At 42.8% G+C, this 21,532-nt stretch overlaps 1 long non-coding RNA gene across 1 annotated transcript; it reads left to right on the top strand.

Moving 5' to 3' along the window:
* The first annotated feature begins 10,158 nt into the window (after nucleotides 1–10,158).
* LOC128417874 (uncharacterized) lies at nucleotides 10,159–16,065 on the top strand. Its single transcript, XR_008331576.1, has 8 exons — nucleotides 10,159–10,606; nucleotides 11,483–11,529; nucleotides 12,505–12,559; nucleotides 13,871–14,003; nucleotides 14,358–14,547; nucleotides 14,728–15,109; nucleotides 15,562–15,666; nucleotides 16,011–16,065. It is a non-coding gene; the product is annotated as an uncharacterized LOC128417874 (long non-coding RNA).
* The last annotated feature ends 5,467 nt before the right edge of the window (nucleotides 16,066–21,532 follow it).

Genomic DNA, 21,532 nt, shown 5'->3' with positions numbered 1-21,532 from the left:
GCAACTTGCAGTTTCATAAGAGTATATATTTAAAGTAGATAATTAAATGAGCAAATTAAATGAATTTGGATATGCAGAAGATATTTAAAAATAAATTTAAGGATCTGCAGAAAGAGGGGGAAGGAAGTCACACTTTGAAATGTTGAAATGATTGTAAAATTAATGAAATGTATAAATTCGAAAAGTATAAATAAAAACTTTTAAAAGTATGATTGGAACATGTTGTGGATGTCTGGACTCCAGCTCAGGCGACAGATTTTGATGACTGCTCTTCTGCAGAGCAGTTTTCAAAGGCAGCTAAGGGGGGGAAAGTGAATCCTATACGTAACTTTATATAACTGTTTCTCCCCCTCTTCAAACTACATAATAGTTTTCCACTCTCTACGTGCTCTGTCTCCAGAGAGAGATAGCACACCTTTTTCACAAACTACAGCTAGTTAGCTACAACAAATTACATCTTTGAAACTGCATTTATGTTCTGAGCTCCTCCTGGGTTTATTCTGGCTTCTCTTGGATTAGAGAGACCGAGAGCTTTTAAGAGAATAAATGTGCTGTTCTTGATACCCACTCTAGCACATTAAGCCACAAAACCATTTTTTCTCCCTTGGAGTGTCAGATCATAATGGTCTGGGATGGCACCTTCCGCTTGGTGAGGTTAGAACAAGAAAATGGTTTCTTTCGAGTTTTTCTGTGAACTTTTCTTCTGCCACGGAAAGGAAGGGCTGAAATAATACTATTATAAGCCTCCTCTAGAGAGAGAGAGAGAGAGAGAGAGAGAGAGAGAGAGAGAGAGAGAGAGAGAGACTTCTTGGTAAAGAGGAGACTGAAAGGAGGTATGATAGCCATCTTCAAATATCTCAAGGGCTGTCAAATAGAAGATGAAACATGCTTGTTTTCTCCTGGTATGGACGGTAGGACTCAAACCAATGGCTTCAAGTTACAAGAGATTCCGACTAAATAAGAACTTTCTGACAATAAGAATTGGTTGATTGACAGTGGAATGGTCTCCCTCAGGAGGTTGTGGACTCTCCTTCCCTGGAGGTTTTTAAACAGAGGTTGGATGGCCGTCTGTCATGGATGCTTTAGCCGAGATTCCTGCATTGCTGGGGGATGGACTAGATGACCCATGGGGTCACTTCCAACACTATGGTTCTGTGATTAAATCTGACATCAGGAATCACAAGACAAAGAAGCCAGTAGTAGAACACTTCAGTCTCCCAGGACATTCAACACAGGATCTCAAAGCAGCTGTCTTATTACAAAAGAATTTCAGAAACAGACTTGAAAGAGAAGTTGCTGAATTACAGTACAACTTATCACTAAACTGAAAATGATGGTGAGACCTGGTCTGAATAGAGGTACAGGTTAAGAACAGGTTAAGAACAGTTTCAGGTTAAGAACAGACCTCCGGAACGAATTAAGTACTTAACCTGAGGTACCACTGTATTGGATTCCTGTCTCATTACATATGCTAATCATCTGCATACTATCCTTTGCTTTTTCCTGTAGGACTAATTGCAGTCGTCAACAGGTTTACCATACCCATTGAGTCAATCACCCATCTCCTACTACCCTCCTGAGAAAAACCCCACCCCACCCTCCTACTACAGTGGTACCTTGGGTTAAGAACTTAATTCGTTCTGGAGGTCCGTTCTTAACCTGAAACTGTTCTTAACCTGAAGCACCACTTTAGCTAACGGGGCCTCCTGCTGCTGCCGCGCTGCCGGAGCATGATTTCTGTTCTCATCCTGAAGCAAAGTTCTTAACCCAAGGTACTTTTTCTGGGTTAGGGGAGTCTGTAACCTGAAGCGTCTGTAACCCGCGGTACTACTGTATATATAAGGGTCTGGTGACTTCTGCTTCAGTGTATCTGAAGAAGTGTGCATGCACACAAAAGCTTATACCAAGAAGAAACTTAGTTGGTCTCTAAGGTGCTACTGGACATTTATTATTATTATTTTATATATTTCGACTGCGTCAGACCAACATGGCTACCTACCTTAATCTATAATTCTGTGATTAAGGGTTGTTCGCCCAATACAATCAACAAGGGTACAATGTTCGTGCATTCGATAGTTGAGATGTGCAATTCAACAAGTGTTGTCCCCCTGTCACACAAGTACCTACGCATGCGTAGAGACATTCTTCCACCCTCATTCAGCATAATGTGTGAAGAAACCTTTAGGCACCTGATTTGTGTAGAAAAGAGGGGAAGTGGTGACATTTGCAGACTCGTTTAAAGTCAATGAAACAGCAGAGGAAGACAAATGATATTTGATACTGCACGGAAAACTAGAACGGGAACATGGATACTTCAGGATAAACGAAGGCGCTTCTCCTTAGACTAGAGATTTATTCTCCGTCTTTACAATGCCCTCAAAAGGTAAAAGACCCCTGACAGTTAAGTCCAGTCACTGACGACTCTGGGGTTGTGGCGCTCATCTCGCTTTACAGGCCGAGGGAGCCGGCGTTTGTCCGCAGACAGTTTTTCTGGGTCATGTGGCCAGCATGACTAAGCTGCTTCTGGCAAAACCAGAGCAGCACACGGAAATGCCGTTTACCTTCCTGCCGGAGCAGTACCTATTTATCTACTTGCACTTTTTGGCGTGCTTTCAAACTGCTAGGTTGGCAGGAGCTGGGACCGAGCAACGGGAGCTCACCCCTTGGTGGGGATTCGAACCACCGACCTTCTGATTGGCAAGCCCAAGAGGCTCAGTGGTTTAGACCACAGCGCCACCCGCGTCCCTTTACAATGCCCTGCAGATAAGTAAAAGAGGAATGTTCAGATTCACTGCCTTGTGGATTCATTGAATACATGAGGGGGTAACTAAAATGCACCCATTGGCCAAGCCCACTGGCAGCTACAGTTTCAGTGAAGAATGGTACCTATACTTCTGCATCCGGCATTCCCAACTGGGTGGATGCTCCCTAATGCAGAATGTGCAGCTGATGTGGCTGTTTGGGGAGGGTGCATTGGCATGGGGGGAGCCTAGCGAGTGGGTGCCTTCCTGCTGCCCCTTCTAGCATTCATTGAGCATGTTTCGTTTTGTTTTTTATTAAAGATTTTCTTGATTAACATAAGTATGTGTAATGTCTCTCGTATTTTTTCCATGTAACATTTTTACAAATCAGTTTCATTTGTTGAGACATTAGGAAGAAAGGGGGGGAGATGGGGGGGGTCGGGTGGCGGTGTTTCTATTTTGCTTAATGTATGTGGGGTTTGGTGTCAGCGTTACTCGTGCCGGTTCTCTGCTGTTCACTTGTGTTCCTTTGGTGGTAAGAGAGGTTGGGGTTGGCCTAGGGTGTTTGTTGTTTGTTTGTGACTGGCTGTGGTGATCTTTGTTTTTGTGTGTGAGTGGGGTGGGTGGGTGTTTTGGATCAGGTTAGCCATATTGATTTGTATGCTGTTGGTGGATCATTGTCTTGTTGGGCTGTGTACGTGATAAAGGGGAGCCATACCGGGGTAAAGGCGTCTTCTTCTGTTTGTCCCCGTGTCAGTTTCAGTTTATTGGTTAATTTTTCTAGTAGGGCTGTTTTCCATACTATTTGGTACCATTGGTCCATGCTTACTCCTGACAGGTCTCTCCAGTGTCTGGTTGTGGTGTTTCTGGCTGCTGAAAGTAGGTGGGTTATGAGTTCTTTGTGGTGTAAGTGGGCATTGTTGTCTTGGAAGATGTTTAGTAGGGCCAGTTCTGGGGTGATGTCTAATACTTGCTTAGTTATTTTACATATTTCTCGTATGGCTGTTGTCCAGAATAGTTGGATTTTGGGGCATTCCCACCACATGTGGAGGTATGTCCCTGTGGAGGTGCACCCTCTCCAGCATTTTGGTGAGGTTCCTGGGCGTATTAGCGCTAGTTTTCTTGGTGTTAGGTACCACCTGTAGGTGAGTTTCAGATTCACTGAGCATGTGAGCAGGATTGTATGAACACCCTGATGTCACGAGATGGCGGTGCTTACAATGAAGCCCCCGATTCTACAGGATTTTGAAGACACAGTGAACCTAATAGAGGGAATGCCAAGATGAATTTAGATGATAATCCTGCCTTCTCCTCACTGTGCCAGCTGAGGGAATCTAGGTAGATGTCCACCTTTTTCCTTTTGCATAACGTCAATGTTCTTTTTAAGAGCAGAATATAACTAGGGTTGCCATATTTCAAGAAGTGAAAATCTGGAAAGAAAAGCTGGTGAGCTTTTTTTGTTAAAGTGGTTGAGCTGCTCTTTTTGGGGGGCGAGGTTGTTGAGCTAATTCTCATTGCAGAATGCTGATGTTCTTTTTTTAGAGCTGAATATAACCACATGACCCGGAAGCTATACACCGGCTCCCTCGGCCAATAAAGCGAGATGAGCGCCGCAACCCCAGAGTTGGTCACGACTGGACCTAATGGTCAGGGGTCCCTTTACCTTTACTTAAGCCACCTGTTCTAAATCTTTCCTCTGATGCCAAGACGAGGCTATTGATTTCGGAACTCTAATGAATTTTAGTTTATTTTCCCTAAACTATTAATGATGTTTTGTTCAGGAGTTATTATTGGCTTGAGTGGCAAACTGCTGGTAGCATTTTTACAAATCCAACAGGCATGCTGAGCACATTCTGAAGTGAGTTAGAAAAGCCAGCTGAAGCACTGAAAACTCTGGTATATATTTAGCTTCCTGCCAAGCCTGTTAGGAAAGTAATAGGTTGGAAGGGTAAATTGCCATGGTCAAGCACAATGACTAATAATCCAATTATTATTTCCTTTCTGGGTAGTTCTGGGTACAGCAACAGCAGTGAATTATTCTAAAGTTCTATTGAAAAGACAGCAGGTCAGGTCAGAAACAAAAATCTATACCGGTGTCTGTCATGATGAGACATTTAAAGGTACAACAGGAAGACTATAGCTACTTCCTCTCAGGATTTTTTAAGGGAAGGGCTAGCATTTGCAAATCAAGATGCAGAAAGGTATATTTTCTTTTCCCCTTCCCTTTTGGGAATATTCCCAAAAGGGAAGGGGAAAAGAAAATATACCTTTCTGTATCTTGATTTGCACACACACACAAACATACATATATTTGTTCTTATTTGCATTAACAATTACCTGTTTAAATCCTAACTGCTATTTTATTCATATGTTTTTCTTATGCTGGTCTGTGACTGTAATAAAGTTTATTCATTCAATGTACTGCAGTCACGCAATCAAGCAATCAATCAGTAGCTGAACTGGGTTCCACACAGTCACGAAAACAAAATAAAAGAGCCGCAAAAACCAAAACACAAAATAAATAGAAAAACCACAGACCTCAGCATAACATTCAAAACAGAAGTGTGGCACTCAAAATGGAGCACCTTCGGCTTCCAAAAAAAGTTCACAAACCGGAACACTTACTTCCAGGTTTGCAGTGTTTGGGTTCCAAGTTGTTTGAGAACCAAGGTGTTTGAGAACCAAGGTACCACTGTATTATGTTTTTATATAAGCTGGAAGCTGTCCAGAATGGCTGGGGCAACCTAGTCAGATGGATGGGGTATTATTGTTATTATTATCATTATCATGGAAGAGCACATGCCTACTTTCATCAGAGAAATATTGGAGGCTATGTGCTATGATGCGCCAATCTGGCATAAACTATGGGTGCTGAATACAAGTAAAAGAAATGGTCAGTATCCTATGCTATTCTGTTTTGCCTATTTTTGCTAAGGGATGCACTATGTGAATGCATCACACACACACCCCCCAAATTAACAATATGAAGCTATAACCTCAGCGCACCTGTGTGTGTTTGTGCGAAAAATGCTCTAATGCGCTAACTCAAGACCATGATGATGGCACCAACGCCACTTTGCCTTTGCTGCGCTAGCTCTCACTCGAATGGAAGGGACATTAGAAGTAATTTGTAGTTGGTGCATTAAATCAGTCATTAATTCCTTTGTGAGGATTTTTTTCTCTCCTCTTGATGGCTATGTCTCATTCCAAGAAATAGTCTTCAAAACTCTTCATTCCCATAATTCAATGAATAATTATGCTCTTCACAGGCTTTAATCACGGTCAGACCATTATCTTCCTCCGCCTCTTAACTATTTTTTATAATTTCAATTAATTCTCCACTGTCAGCTGATATGCTTCAAGAGTCTCTTGTGGAAACAGGCAGCATGCATGTCAGGAAACTTGATTAAGACTGTAGCATCATCACAAAGCTCAGTGTTTTTGTTTTGTTTTAAGCTTTTTTCTGTAGTTCTCCAGTCTCTTTCCTAAGGTTGGTTTTCTTTCAGCACTAGGGGAAAATTTCCAATGTCCCTTGTGCAGGAAGTTCTCTAGAATGTGGGCTGATCCTCATCTTTGCATATAAAGGTAAAGACACCCCTGACCATTAGGTCAAGTCGTGACCGACTCTGGGGTTGGGGCGCTCATCTCACTTTATTGGCCGAGGGAGCCGGTGTACAGCTTCCAGGTCATGTGGCCAGCATGACTAAGCCACTTCTGGAGAACTAGAGCAGCACACAGAAACGCCGTTTACCTTCCCGCCGGAAGGTATCTACTTGCACTTTGACATGCTTTCAAACTGCTAGGTTGGCAGAAGCAGGGACCGAGCAACGGGAGCTCACCCCGTCGCGGGGATTCGAACCACCAACCTTCTGATCGGCAAGTCCTAGGCTCTGTGGTTTAACCCACGACTCACATTTGTTACATTGTGGTGTAATTTAATGAGTACTATATGCATCTTTGCATATAGAACTCATTAAATTACACCACAATGTAACAAATGTGAGTCCCTCTTAACAGTGTGAATAATTTCAACAGAACCAAGTAAGTGAGATGAAAGAAGAGGAATGTGATTCTTAGGCTGGAACTTGTGTCTTGCATGGGGTTGTCATATTTCAAAACTAGGACCAGTTGCTGAGCTTTTTAGGAAAACACTGAAATTGTTGATCTTTTTTTCTAGAAAAAAAACCCAAGTCCCAGTTATGTCCTCTCCTCTACACTACAGACACCTGGTAACATTGAACACAAAGACAATGGCCGGCCCAAGACATTTTAGCACCTGAGGCAAACCACAAAATGGCGTCCCCCTCCCTGGTAACAGAACAAAGACTCTTAATCTTACCCCACCTAATGGAATTGCACTTTGAGTGTATCCCTCACCTGCAGAGCTTCACTTCAGGTTTCTTTTTTTTAAGTTTCTCAGCTTTTTAGTATTAAAACTATGAAATCTGAAGATGGATTAGAAGTCTTCCTCTTCTCCTTTTACATAAAAATACATCTATCTTGTTCAGTCAGCTCTGAAGTGCATCCAGTCATCATTACCCTTAAATGTCAAACCAACCTTCCTCTACTATTTAGTAATGAGATCTTTACTCAGCTGCTGGTGTGGTTTTTTTTAAGCGATACTGTGATCTCAACTGGTAACAGGAATATGAGGGCATATGAGGGCATCAGATGTTTTCCTAGCAAGTATCGCCTTCAGAAACTTATGTGCGGCGTTGCTTTCAGGGGGTTTTACGGTAACGCAAACCTGCCCAAAAGAAAACTTCTTTGGTGTGCATGGATGCATACTGGATTGTGGCTAAAGTTTAGCTTCTGGGATCTGGAAATACTTCATTTAGGTCTTAGAATGGGATTCCCTGTAGGGTCGGATCCCCACGACGGGGTGAGATCCTGTTGCTCGGTCCCTGCTCCTGCCAACCTAGCAGTTCAAAAGCATGTCAAAGTGCAAGTAGATAAATAGGTACCACTCTGGTGGGAAGCTAAACAGCGTTTCAGTGAGCTGCTCTGGTTCGCCAGAAGCGGCTTAGTCATGCTGGCCACATGACCCGGAAGCTGTACGCCGACTCCCTTGGCCAATAAAGCGAGATGAGCGCCGCAACCCCAGAGTCGGCCACGACTGGACCTAATGGTCAGGGGTACCTTTACCTTTACCTTATAATTCTATAGAGACACATACAGAATCTAGTGCTTTCCAAAGGTTGCTAGACTGTGGCTCCCATAATTCTCTTTAAATGGGCACCAAAAGTGCTTTAACTATATGGAGTGGATTTGCCCTTAGAAAGTGTAACTTAGGCTCTCCAAAATATAAGAATTATTTCACATTCGTCTTTTACGTGAGTCACGCAGAGCAAACGCCTGGGCATATTTACTCAGAAGCAAATCTCACTACATTCAAAACTATTCACTTCCTTTTTACTGTGCTTAAAGCTGCAGCCTTAAGATACCGAAACTCCTATGCATTTTGCATTACTAACTGGGGTAATTATTTCTCAATACTAACTGGAGAAATTAAAACCAGGCATCCTCTGGCCCTTCAGATATAGCTGGGAGTCAGTCTCAGCCAGCCATTTAATACCTACCCTAGGAAACACGATCCTTTTTGCCTTTGCTCTTGACCTGCACATTTCTATTTCTGGCTCTTCTCTTAAAACATCCTCCTAGATTAGTCAAAACATATCTTTCCATTCAAAAAGTACTCTGATTTACGGCCTTAAACAAACTGACCTTGACTCACCGCATTATAAAAAGGGCTGCATCGCTTTTTCTCGCTCTATGTATTTTCACTCTAATAAACATCTTACTGTGTTTTCAGACGCTGACTCATTTCTGTTTATTAGTTCGATTAATAATGTGTTCTGAGTGCAAATGAACTATCCAAATTTGCAGAGTAGTTCTTGTCACGGCACCCCCCACACACCATTGCTTTTTCATTTCCCAAATTTTAATTCTTACTAAGCAGTAAAGGTAATGTACCTGTATTTACTAGAGTCTAATGCGCATCTCTCTCTTTTTTTGGCCAAATCACGTTGCAAAAATTAGGGTGTAAATTAGATTTGATGGCGTATTAGACTCGAGTAAATACGATACAGTATATATTTATTAAGGGCTATGTAAAGTATCCAGACATTGTACTTCTTGTACTTCTTAATGTATGAGTTGCAGCAAGGTTTTAACCATGTATTCTTCTCAAAGCTTGAGTTGTGAACTCTGCTCTAGAGGTGATCTATGGAACAGCTCACTTGCACGTACGTTAAGGTTACCAGATTTTTTTCAATGAATCCGGAGACACTTATTGTTCACTACATACATGTGAAGTCTGGTAACCTTAGCGTATGTCCTCCATTCATTCCAATGGGACTTTGTGCTGGAGTTGCAGGCAGGCCCCATTGGAATGAATGGAGTAACTGCTGCAGCTGTGCAGTTAAATTCAGTTAGAGAGACCAACTGTCATTCTTGCTTCTTGCCTCGTTCTTGCCTCATGGTGTTGTTCAACCATCTCTGAGACAGTATGTTATGGCATGACCATTTACTTTATTACTCAAGCTTTGTTTGGCATTTACGTGAGCCGCTTACTTTGCTGAAAGAAAAGAAACTCTGCGTAAGAATGGTGGAATATCCTAAACGGAGTTATGATTGGGATACGTTGAGAATTCCCTGGGCGTATTGTAAATACTGCAGCCGCAAGCAGCGTCTGGTCAGAAATGGGCAAAATCTGGATGTATGGCAGCCCATTTTTGGCAGTGTCGTTTTTGCGTCCAATTTCTTTTCGATTTTGCAGAAATAAAAAAAAACCCACCTTTGGACAAAACTTTGAAAAGCTAAACAACTCCCCCCCCCCAAGCAGCTCACTAACTTTTCTGTTGTTGCTGGAATTTCACTTTTTGAAATATGGCAACCCCAGTTATATTCTGCTCTAAAAAAAGAACATCAATGTTCTGCAAAGAGAAAAAGATGGAAATCTGCCTAGATTCCCTGAGTTGGCACAGTGAGGAGAAGCCTTCCTGGTTTCTTATTTGATCTTGTAATGTCCCACTTTTCCTTAGGATGTCCCTATTTTCCTTGGAGAAACGTTGGAGGGTATGGAGTTATCCAACCCCCGAGCCGTCTGAAGGCAATCATGTATTGGGAAGTTTTGTTTCAATGTTTTATTATGTTTTTATATATGTTGGAAGTTGCCCAAAGTGGCTGGGGCAACCCAGCAAGATGTGTGGGGTATAAATAGTCAAATTATCATTATGGAATGGGGCTTCCCTGTTTTCACTGGAGAGAGGTAGGAGGATTTATCTGACCTCCATCCATCTGTAGGCAATCCTGTATAGGGAAAGGGTTTTGAAAACAAATATTTAATGTTTTATGATGTTTTCCTTACATGTTGCAAGCTGCGCAAAGTAGCTAGAGCAGCCCAGCCAGACGTGTGGGATAGAAAGAGTAAAATCATCATTATGGAATGGGACGTCCCTGTTTTCACCAGAGAAAGGTTGGTGGGTATGAAAGAATCCATTAAAAGTTTAGAAAATCAAATGTCACTTAAAATGGCCGCCGGGATAATTTAGCATTTTGCTAAAGGAGGGGCAGGTGTCTTTTAACAGGCAGTTTTGATTCCTCTCTTGTGGCCTCCTGCCAGTGTAGTCCAAGTTGCACTGACAAAGGAACGAAGGCTGCTTACAGCCAACCACAGTGCAGGCTGCAGGAATGAGCCATGTTGTTTCTAACCTGGGCAGCAAATTCTCCCAACAAGGTAGGCAGCCATCTTGCTGCAGCCAGGACTCTTTGCAGGCCTAATGCATCTTGCTTTTTTGTTCTGTTTTGAGACGTATCATTGTTAGAGGGAAGCAAAATGTGGGCTGTGAATCCTAGGGGACAGTGTGAGTATTGTCCTGACCAGGTTTGGGCCCTAGACTTTGTGTGTGTTTAAATATTTTCTTTGAATATGTCGGGGGGGGGGGAATAATGGGTGCATGCCCTGTTTGGTTTCTGCCAGCTTAGCCCCACAACCCAGGGCTGTGGGTGCCATGCAGCGTGCATTGGCCCTGGCACCCAAATTTGTGGGAGCACTTTATGGGAAATTTTGTGGGTGCTCGGGCACCTAGGGCCCCAAGGAGCTGGGACTTAGGCAACAGGCAGAAGCATAGCTGTCAACTTTTCCCTTTTCTTGGGAGGAATCCAATTCGGAATAAGGGAATTTCCCTTAAAAAAGGGAAACGTTGACAGCTATGGGCAGAAGGGTGGGGGTGCAATTTCGTGGAAGGGTTGTGGTATTTTACACTGCAATCCTAAGCGTGCCTACTCAGAAGTAATTCCTATTGCGTTCAGTGAAGCTGACTCGCAGGTAAATGGGGTTAGAATTGCAGCCTTCATTGTGAAAAGCAGATGGCGTTGAGGGGAAATCAGGACTGGGTTTTGAAAAGAGGGGTGGGGGGGAATCTTATGCCTGGTCAAAACTTAGTTCAACCCTTCCTCTTATCCTCGCTTCATTTGTATGCTGCTTTTCCAGAGCTCAAACCATGCTCAAGGTGGCTTGCAAGAGGAAATGATTTACACAATCGCAAACATAACAAAAGTAGTCCTAAACAAAACACATCGAAAAATGTGTTTGAAATGATTTCCACATTTAAAAATACAGATACAAAAAATTAATAATAACGGCAACCAGTGTGGATTTGATTTAAATCAATCAATTTAAATCACTAGTCAGTAAGACTTGATTTTTTTATTTATTTTTATTTTTATTTTTTTTACAGAGACTCCGTCTTGCTGGTATAATCTTAATATTTACAAGCAGAGGAAGGTATTGTTTTTGGAATAATAAATTTTCAGAGTAGTTTTTACAGCTATATCAAAAATTACTTATTTGGTTATACTATTAGAATTACATAGACAGATAATTATGAAATTATTGTGAGGTTTAATAAGTTAACTCTTTATATTTGGACAACTTTTCTGCTGTACTTTATTGGAAGGAGAAAAATAATCATTTCCTTAATAACAATTTAAAGAATATATTTAACTAAAACAGTAACGTAATAGCATATGTATCCATGTTTGTTAACTAGTGTTGCTAATTTTTATAAAACACAAACAAAACTTAGACTTGAGTTTTAGCACAAATAAAAAACTTAAAACAAATCTTTATTTCCTGATGAATAGCCTTTGGACTATAATGTAACTTAAATAGAAAACTATCTTTAGAAAGATTTTTCCTCCAGAAGCATTTTATTTTAAAAATCCGATTTAAATAAAATAAAAAATCTGATTTAAATAAAATAAAAATTGATTTTTTTAAAATAAAAATCACTGACTTTTATCCACCCTGACATCAACAAAAAACCCTAAACAATAGCTCTTCTCCCTTGCTTTTGTTTGTACACCTAGGATGTCTGTTTGAAGAGTATTGTTTGCTTATTACTGGAAGAAAATAGCTATAAATTGAATTCTTAAGAGTTGTGTGAGGGCTGATTGCAGTGAGGCAGCTGTAATGAAAAAGTTGTATTGCAAACACTTGTTGGCTCTCTTATTGCATCAAATCTCAGTTTCCATGAGCTTTCCTTATAACAGCAGTAGCAATGCTCAAGCTTTTGTTTAGGCAATTATGGCAGTTAGAAATAAGTTTGTAAGAAATTTAGGCATTGATGGGAAGGTGTGAGAAGCACAAACTCCATTTAGCTGATTTGAAACTGACCTTCAATTAAGGGAGTGCCTTAATGCACTTGCACTGATTTTCTGCATATTCAAAATTCCTGACATTTTGTCCAGTATTTCTCAGCATGGCTGTATTCCAGGCCATCTGTAAACTTTGCTTCAACAACACAGGAAAGGCTGTAAGTCCCATTGAACTTCTGAATAGATATATGTGTAATTGTGTTATAAAAGGCGTTGGGAATCTGGATCACGTTTTTTATTTTGGGGTTTTTTTGGGTGGGGTGGGTACTCCACAACTTTGGGGTTTCAACAATTTTGGTGGTTTCCTGGTTTTTACTTTTGAAATATCGCAACTCTGCACTTACCGGTAGTTGAACAGTCTTAACTGTGAGGGCAGCAGGTATGTTGTGTTGTGCTGCTGTGCACCCCGGAGACAGTTAATTTGTGTAAAACTTACTAGCAATTTGAGAATCCCCTGTGGTCTAAACCACAGAGCCTCTTGGGCTTGCCAATCAGAAGGTCAGCTGTTTGAATCCCTGCGACAGAGTGAGCTCCTGTTGTTCGGTCCCAGCTCCTGCCAACCTAGCAGTTTGAAAGCACGCCAGCACAAGTAGATAAATAGGTACCGCTCTGGCAGGAAGGTAAACGGCATTTCCGTCCGCTGCTCTGGTTTAGCCAGAAGCGGTTTAGTCATGCTGGCCACATGACCTGGAAAAACTGTCACACCCAGTTTTAAGTACTAGGTGCTATTCATTTCTGACCCAAAAGCTCCACCAGCTGTATTTCTGACTGATTGTAACCCTCGCCCCCTGCTTTTCTGACATCTTTTTCCAATATGGCCTCACATAGGGCAGCTTCCTGGCCTAACCCAGCCACCAACTCCCCTTTTCTGACTTTCACCAGTATAGTTTTCTCACTGGGAAGGATAACTTAATATTCAGGCCTCGGCTTTCCTTCCCCTCAGCTTTTTCTGCTCTTTGCCTCACATCTCCAACATTGGCCAGCATTCCCAGCCGTCTCGCAACTCCCCATTCTTCACTGATTCAAACCTCCAGCCAACCTGACCCTGTTGATTCCCAGACTGGTGAAAATAAATTTACTCCACCCAAGCCATGTCCGGAAATATTAAAACCAATGATTATTTTATTACAGTTGTTCTTTATTTAATTTGTATACAATATTGCCCTTCATCCAAATATCTCAGGGCGGTTTGTGGCATAAATACAAGATAAATGCACAAAATACGTAATCGTTTCTTTCTCCTCCTTCAGACCCTGGACTCAGCTTAAAGGTAAAGGGACCCCGACCATTAGGTCCAGTCATGGCCGACTCTTATCCAGCTTCAAATAAAAGGTGCTGTAAAGTGCAGTGTACAAGTGTGACAGTAGATGGCAATGATGAGCTATGGCAAATTCAATGTATTTCCCCCCCCAAAAAAAAAACTTTTTTTAAAAAAAAACATTTTCACAACGTTGTGTTTTTTTTAATAGGTGTGTAGATTCCACCCAGTTGCCAGAGCTCATTGTTGAGGAAGGTTGCTAAAGTCACTGCGACATGTGCTCCATTGTGACACGTCCCCTTGCTGGGTGACTTGCCAGACATCTTGGGCAAGAGGGGAATAAGGTGAGAGAGTTATTGAGTTAGTAAACCATTTTCTTAGGGGGTTACTTTGTCAGTCAGAATTAAAGCGTTAGGCAGTTATTGTGTTGGTAAGGGGGGGGGGAGATGCAGAAAGCCACTGTATCTTTTAAAACGTAAGTAGGATTCCTTTGTGATTCTGCCACTATCCATGAAGATTTAGCACCACAGAGGACATTCTCTCTCCAATCATGGGTTGGTTTTGTTTTATTATGTATAATGTGTTTTTATATAGTGTGTTTTTATATTTTATATGGTGGTTTTATGTTGTGGGTAACATATTCTTATTATTATTATCAAAAGATTACCTTATAAAGCTGATTATTATTATGCTTCAAGCAAAGTGCCTCATCTTTTCCTTTGTGGAGCAGTTCAAAGCAAGGTGTCTGCAAGTTTCCAGGGCCTTTTGAGAAAGATGTTCTTGGTGCAAAGTCCTACTGGCCTGGAAGACGGAGGAGAGGAAAATCCTTGTGTTTTTTCGAGCAACCCAGTGTTCTGAGGACAGATGGGACTCGCTCTTATTCTTAAGGTGAGCAAACGATCCATACTGGCAGGGAATTGTTCCGAGGCCAGTGAGAACCTGGCTAATGGGTTAAGAAGGAAGTCGATCTCTCCTTTGAGGAGACTTCCATGGCACCTCTTTCAAAGAAGGGAGACAATCATTTCTCTCTTTTTTTACTTCTGCCCTTTCCTGTTGTTTCATCAACAGGGACTTTCCATTGTGGACCCGCTCGCAGTGAACCCCTGCTCTCTGGGAGCAAGAAGTCAAACCTACTGGACAATGTTCCGAGATTTTAAAAAACTGGCCACAACTTTATTGATTCCTGGTGTAGGTTGGACAGGATGCAGGATAAAGAGTTGGCGAGGATAAAGAGTTGGCAAGCTTTCCTCTGTTGCCAGCCTAGGAGTTCCCCAACGGCTGACCGCCTAACCCCAGGCGTTGCTCCTAGGGGGGAAAGGTGTTTGGAGCTACGGTCTGCAACAGCCGCCCACCCTGTGACCGGTTGAGCAGCCAATACGCCGTTCCTTTTCTTCCGATGGAACCCAAGAACAAGTCAACCCTCAAAGGCATCAAGCCTGTCAGAGAAAAGGTATTGCCGCTACCTTCCTCGCTGCTTTTGAAGTGGAAGTCCAACACTGAGCGTCAGTGTGGCACCTTTGGGCTCACCTGTACCTGCAGAGGCCTTTTCTGGCACCCACAAGGTCCTTTCTCCAAACCTCCAGCCTAAATTAGGCTCAAAACCAGCATTCCGACAGGTGCACTCCAACTGCCTGTCAATCACTTTGTCTCCAAATGAGACTCCATCACAATTCCTCTGCTGTCCAGCATTCTGCTCCTCTTAAAAAAAAAAAAAAAGATTGTGCTGAATGCTGCAAATACTTCCATTTTCTTTATTTTGTGGGAGGGAATATTCCCCAATGTCACATCAATCAGTGGCCGGGCAGCATTTCCATAGGCTGCTTTTTAATATGTGATTTTTAAATTTCGTGGGGTTTTTTTTTTAAAAAAAATCTGATTCTGAACTGGTTCTCCCTCTCACAGGAACCGAGAAGTTATATTTCCATTGAAAACATGAATGGCAGGAATCAGGCAGCCAGCAAGACCTGTTCACTGCTGACAAAGGCGGCCAGACTCTTCAATCTGAAGGTACATCTCTCACATGTATTTATTAATTTGGAAAACTCAACGTTCCTCTTTCTAGCCCCAAGAGGCTCTCAACTAACATGGTCCCAGGGAGACTCAGGTGGCATTTCCTATCCTCTTCCTTAATGTTGCCTTTCAACCCAATGCCTACTAGGTTGCAGGTCCCAGTGATGTCCTCTGGGATGAGATTGGAGATGAGCATCTCACTCCACCTGAGTTGCAAGAAGGTCATCTCATGGCATCCTTACTTTGGCTTGCTTCTGCTTCTGTGTTGTACCCATTATCTGGTGTGCATTTTTGGCAACGCAAAAGGCGTGTGACTTTGCCTTTTCTCATCTCTACTGCAGGTCATTGTCTCTCCGGAGCTGACTGACCCACACCATAGATTCAGAGGAGGTAACCTCCAAACCATAAAAGGAGAGAATGACCCAAGACGACTCACTTTCCATATTAAAGCCATCACCTGTAGCCACAACTTAGTTGCAACATGAGACGAGATATGAATCTCCAGGCTGAATCCAAGTGTTGTGTGGCAGCGATGGAGGGACCACAATTTGTTGATTTTGTTGTTCTTGTTAATAGTTTTCAGAGTTTGTAGGGATGGTTTTTTAGGGCTTGTAGTTTTTCATATTCTATCACATTTTTCTCTTGTGGGAACACCCTTTGAGAGCTATTGAGCTGTGAATAATGAATTTGCAATAAATGAATGATGAATAAACCAATCTCTCATGGCTGATTGACTCTAGGAGTATAAGAGAAGGGATCTATCGCTGAGCCATGGTAAAATCTTTGCTCCTAATGCCTCCAGGTTTACATGGGATCACTCTTTGCAGCCCAGATACATCTTTAAGGTGAGTAGGCAGAAAGAAACTTGGATCGGTACATGGAGAGATCCAAGTGTTCAGAGCCAGGGTGGAGCCAACCATGAAAGGTAGATAAGAGTCTTGATTGCTGCATTCCACTATTTTATAGGAAAACACAAAAGGCAGTTTGCTAACGACAACAGATTCTTTCAGCATTTGCAGCGTCACATTTTGAACTCACTTTTTGCAGACTTCCTGCATTAGTCAGCCACCAGCTCTCAGCCTAACCTTGCTCGCATGGCTGTCGTGAGGATATAGAATAGGGCTGCCATACATCTGGATTTTCCTGGACACTACCAAGATTCGGGCAGCAGATTGGCATCCGGGCAGATTTCTGCTGAATTGGCAAAATGTCCAGCAAAAACCCGGATGTATGGCAAGGGTGTGTGTGTCATTTTTTTATTTTAAAATCCATAAAAATAAAAAAGCCACCAAGCTCAATAATTTGACACCCCACCCCAAATCAAATCATTGAAGGGGGTTGGATGAGATGACCCTTGTGGTCCTTTCCAGCTCTACAATTCAGTGATTCTCTGAAATCAGTTCAGTTCCAAGGCATCAGCCAGTTTCAGTCGGGCCTGATCATTGCATGTTAATTTAGATGCATAAGTACCACTTAGGTTCAGTTCAGCTTCCTCCCCAGTTTAGTGTGCACAAGGGGGGGGGGTAATTGATTCTGAAAAGAAGTTATTTTAGGCCTGTGGCTACTAGAGGGTGCGGTTAAAAGGTGTTTTTTAAAATGAATCCAGATCCAGTCTTCATTACTAGGCAATTTGAAAATAAAATAATAAAATTGCAATTACATAAAATATTGTTGGGGAGGTAGGAAATGCAAAAGTGAAAAGCATTGGTTTGAAAAGTGTTGGTTAAAAACAATTGCAGTATGTTGAAGCATCTGCTTGGTTCAGGATCTGATTAAGGACAAGGGTGGAGCATCTTATGTAAGCTTTTAGTCTTGAGTTTTATTCCTGAAGCAATAGCTCTTGCCCCTGGTCCTAGCTACAGCCTTCCTGGCTTGGGGAGATAGGCAGGGGCTCAAGGAACAGAGCCAAGCTATTGGCAAACAAACAGCTCAATCGGCTCCCACTTCCTTTTGAAAACTTTCTTGACTTGAAGTTTCTGTTGGGATACTGCCAGGGAGGCAAAGTCCATCATAGCCCCCAAGCCGGCTGCCGGACAATCCATCGATCTCCCGTAGACACGCAGTATCAGCAATTAGCGACACGAAGCCTCAGAAATATCTTGCCACATTCTTGGGCTGGTGCACACTCTATCAGCAGAATTCACACAGCGAGAGATGCACAGCAGGAGAGCATATTTACAAGTTTATTCAGCGTTGGTCAGAACAAAGAAAAAACATGACTGCCTGCTTCGGTATGCTCAGGCAACAAGAGAGAAACGAAAGCAAAGACACAACAGAAACATCCTGTGAAAACGAAATACGCAGACTCTGTGACTCACAGCCTGCTCCCTTTTAAGGTGGAACGGAAATATCCTAACAGTTTCCTGCACGCACACCTTAATATATTTTTGGCAAGGATTTTTCTATTCATCCAGTCTTATTGATTCAGTGATGTCATATTTTAAACTAGCTGCTGAAAGCATTCCATACCCTCCAGAATTTCTCGCATGAAAATAGGGACATCCTCTTAAACAACAACAGCAACAATAAATAGTATTATTTATACCCCACCCATCCGACTGTGTTGCCCCAACCACTTTGGGCAGTTTCCAACGTATATACAAATGTAATTAAACATTAAAAAACTTCCTACACAGGGCTGTCTTCAAATGTCTTCTAAAGGTTGTCTAATTATCTCCTTGTTTGGAGGGGGTGTCGCATAACTCCATCCCCTCCAACATTTCTTGGATGCTATTAACTTTGCTTAATGAAGCTTGTGCAAGTTGTGTCTGAAAGGACGCATAATTCAGTGTTTTTTACCAGAAGAGGCAGAATGAAGCTTCTAACTGTCTCACACAAATGGTGATACATATGAATATTTGCACGCTAAGTAATTAGTCTAAAAGCTACTGCTTTGCAAAAGTACTCTGCCTGAAACAAACAACTACAAAGTACTCTGCTTGAAGAGCTGGTGTTCTTTTTTTAAAAAAAATAATAACATGCACCAGTGGGCAATATTTCAGTATTTTCTTGTTTGAAGCGTGCATTATATCAGGCAATGTCAATGTATTCACAGTGAATTCATTTACTGACCCTTTGTACCATCCCCAACAGCTGCCTTACACTTTGACCTGGATCTTAGGCAAGCCAATCGAAAAATTGCGACTTTTGGGCATTTTTGTAAAAAAGGAAACACTCAACAACTTAGGGGTTTGTCTAAAATAAGCTCAACAATTGGGAGGGGGGTTCCTTTAAAAAGCTCAATTTTCAGGATGTCCATGTTTTTACTTTTTGAAATATGGCAAACCTAACCCCCTGGGCAAGTATGAGACATAAAATGCATGTTCTCATACAAATCTCGTTCCCTCCTATGGCCACACCAATTTGTACATCTTTAATTTTGCCAAGGTGGGGGGCGGGATTCACTAAATTCCAAGGCCTGACTACCAATCCCATTTGCAGATGGGAAAGAATCCCACCCCCGCCGTCGTAGTTAGATTAGCTAGTGACCCTGGAGGTTTTGCCTTATGTGTGTGGCTTGTTGGGTCATCTCTTTAGTCATCTTTGTGCAACAATGGTTTTCCTGGAATTCTAGGAGCAAGTGAAGATGTGGCCATACCACAATGGATGGAAGCAAGACATTCTGGCCTACTTAACATGAACAAGGTGCTCCTTTTAATTGGGCCCTCTGTGAGAACCACTATTTGTGCTTCCACAGCTAGTGTATATTTTCTTCTCCCTCTAAAAACAAAAAAATGAGCGGTACTGACTCCTCTTTTTACAAAAACGCAAAGAAATTGAACGTTTTGGAGCTATCTCTGAGGTAAATCAGCAAAAACGACATGGGCTGCCATACACCCTGATTTTCCTGGGCGTTTCGCAGATTTCTGCTCAGACACTGCTTGTGCTGGTCCCGGGGGGAAGGTCACCGTTGGTGTAGTCAAAGTCCGGTCCTGGGTCACTAGCCTGGAAACAGTTCACAAGGAGCGGGGCGAGGTCCGAAGCAGGAAGCCGGGTGGGGACAGGAACACTGGAGGGTCAGGTCTGGGTCCGGGCAGGAACAGGTACTCAACAACGACGTTGCTCCCGCAACCTGGGACCGGGCTGACTGGCCTTTATCTTCTCTGAGGCCGGGGGCGGTCCCAGCCCCCAGGAGACCCGCCTCTCCTGGCCTTAAGGCGAGCACTCCTCCTGGGAGAAACCTCTGCAGTTCAGGAGAGGCTGAAGGGTTACTGGGCCCAGGGGGAGACTCACCTGTAGGCACTGAGTCCTCAATCACCTCTGGAGCCAGAGTGGATTCACCTGGTGCCTGCTCCTGAGGATCCGGCACAGGTGCAGGCGCTTCAGAATCAAGGCCCTGCCCCAGTTCAGCCGGCCCTGGAGGCGGGGACTCCTGTGCAGGCTGGGATTCCTCCGGTTCAGCCTCTGAATCGGATTCCCAGGCCATCACACCACTTGTGGCTGCAGTATTCCGGGTATTTCCTGGACCCTAGAAAGGTCTTGAAAGTAACATTTACTAAAAAAAACCCAGAAGCTTTTTGACTAGGCTTAACAGGAGAAGAAATACCAAGAAACCTAAAAAGACTATGTATGCGACATGAGTTTGACCAAACTGTGGGAGGCAGTGGAAGACAGAAGTGCCTGGCGTGCTCTGGTCCATGGAGTCATGAAGAGTCGGACACGACTAAGCGACTAAACAACAACAACATGCGACAACAGCTGCAAGAATGTTGTTAGCCCAGATGTAGAAGGAAGAGTTGGTCCCAACAAAAGAAGAGTAGATAACCAAAATGATGGACTATGCTGAAATGGCAAAGATGACCGTGAATATCAGACACCAAGATGACAAAAAATAATAATAATAATCAAGAATGGGAAAAATTTGTAGAATACCTTAAAAACCCCTGTAGTTATTTAGAAACATTAGCAGGACTGATATAACATTTATGAAATAAAATGCACTAAATTTGTAAATAAGGAAATAGAATGGATAAATATAATTATATGCAAAAAAAGGGGGACACGTGGGGCGCTGTGGTCTAAACCCCAGACCCTGGGGCTTGCCGAATGGAAGGTCGGCAGTTCGAATCCCCACGACGGGGTGAGCTCCTGTTGTTTGGTCCCAGCTCCTGCCCACCTAGCAGTTTGAAAGCACATCAAGTGCAAGTAGATAAATAGGTACCACTCTGGCAGGAAGGTAAATGGCATTTCCGTGCGCTGCTCTGGTTTCGCCAGAAGCGGCTTAGTCATGCTGGCCACATGACCTGAAAAAACTGTCCGCAGACAAACGCTGGCTCCCTTGGCCTGGAAAGTGAGATGAGTGCCGCAACCCCAGAGTCGTCTGCAGCTGGACTTAACTGTCAGGGGTACCTTTACTTTTATGCAAGAAAAGAGGGTAACATATGGAAACCGGGGGGGGGGGGGGGGGATGGGGGAAGTCCGAGGGGTTTGTATAATCCCAGTACTGTATATATGAAAAATGTTTGGAGTGTATGGAAATAATGTTAATAAAAAAAACACCTGAAAACATTTTTTTTAAAAAAGTCTTGAAAGACTCTGCTGTGCTCCAATAACATTGGACTCCCAACAGGGCTGGAAACATACATTTTTTGAAATAGGGGAGAAAAGGAAAGGGGGGGGGCGTTTCAAAAGTGTAAAGAACCCTGAGGTTCTGAACTGTTTGCTTTTGCACTTGAGTTGCTCTCCTTGGGATAATAGCAGCCTCCCAAATCGTTATACACAGCTCACCGCCTGAGGTGGGCTGGGGAGAGATGGAGGAGAAAAACAGCAGAGCGTATGGCTTCAAGGCGAAGAAAAAGAATCCCAAGAAAGAGCGTATCGTTTATTTATTCTAGTTGTGTAGATGGAATTTAACATCCACAAC

This window comes from Podarcis raffonei, chromosome 7, assembly GCF_027172205.1.
Source record: "Podarcis raffonei isolate rPodRaf1 chromosome 7, rPodRaf1.pri, whole genome shotgun sequence".
In the NCBI taxonomy this organism is placed as follows: domain Eukaryota; kingdom Metazoa; phylum Chordata; class Lepidosauria; order Squamata; family Lacertidae; genus Podarcis; species Podarcis raffonei.
The sequence above is the reverse complement of the archived record's forward strand: the minus strand, read 5'-3'. Positions and strand labels throughout refer to the sequence as shown.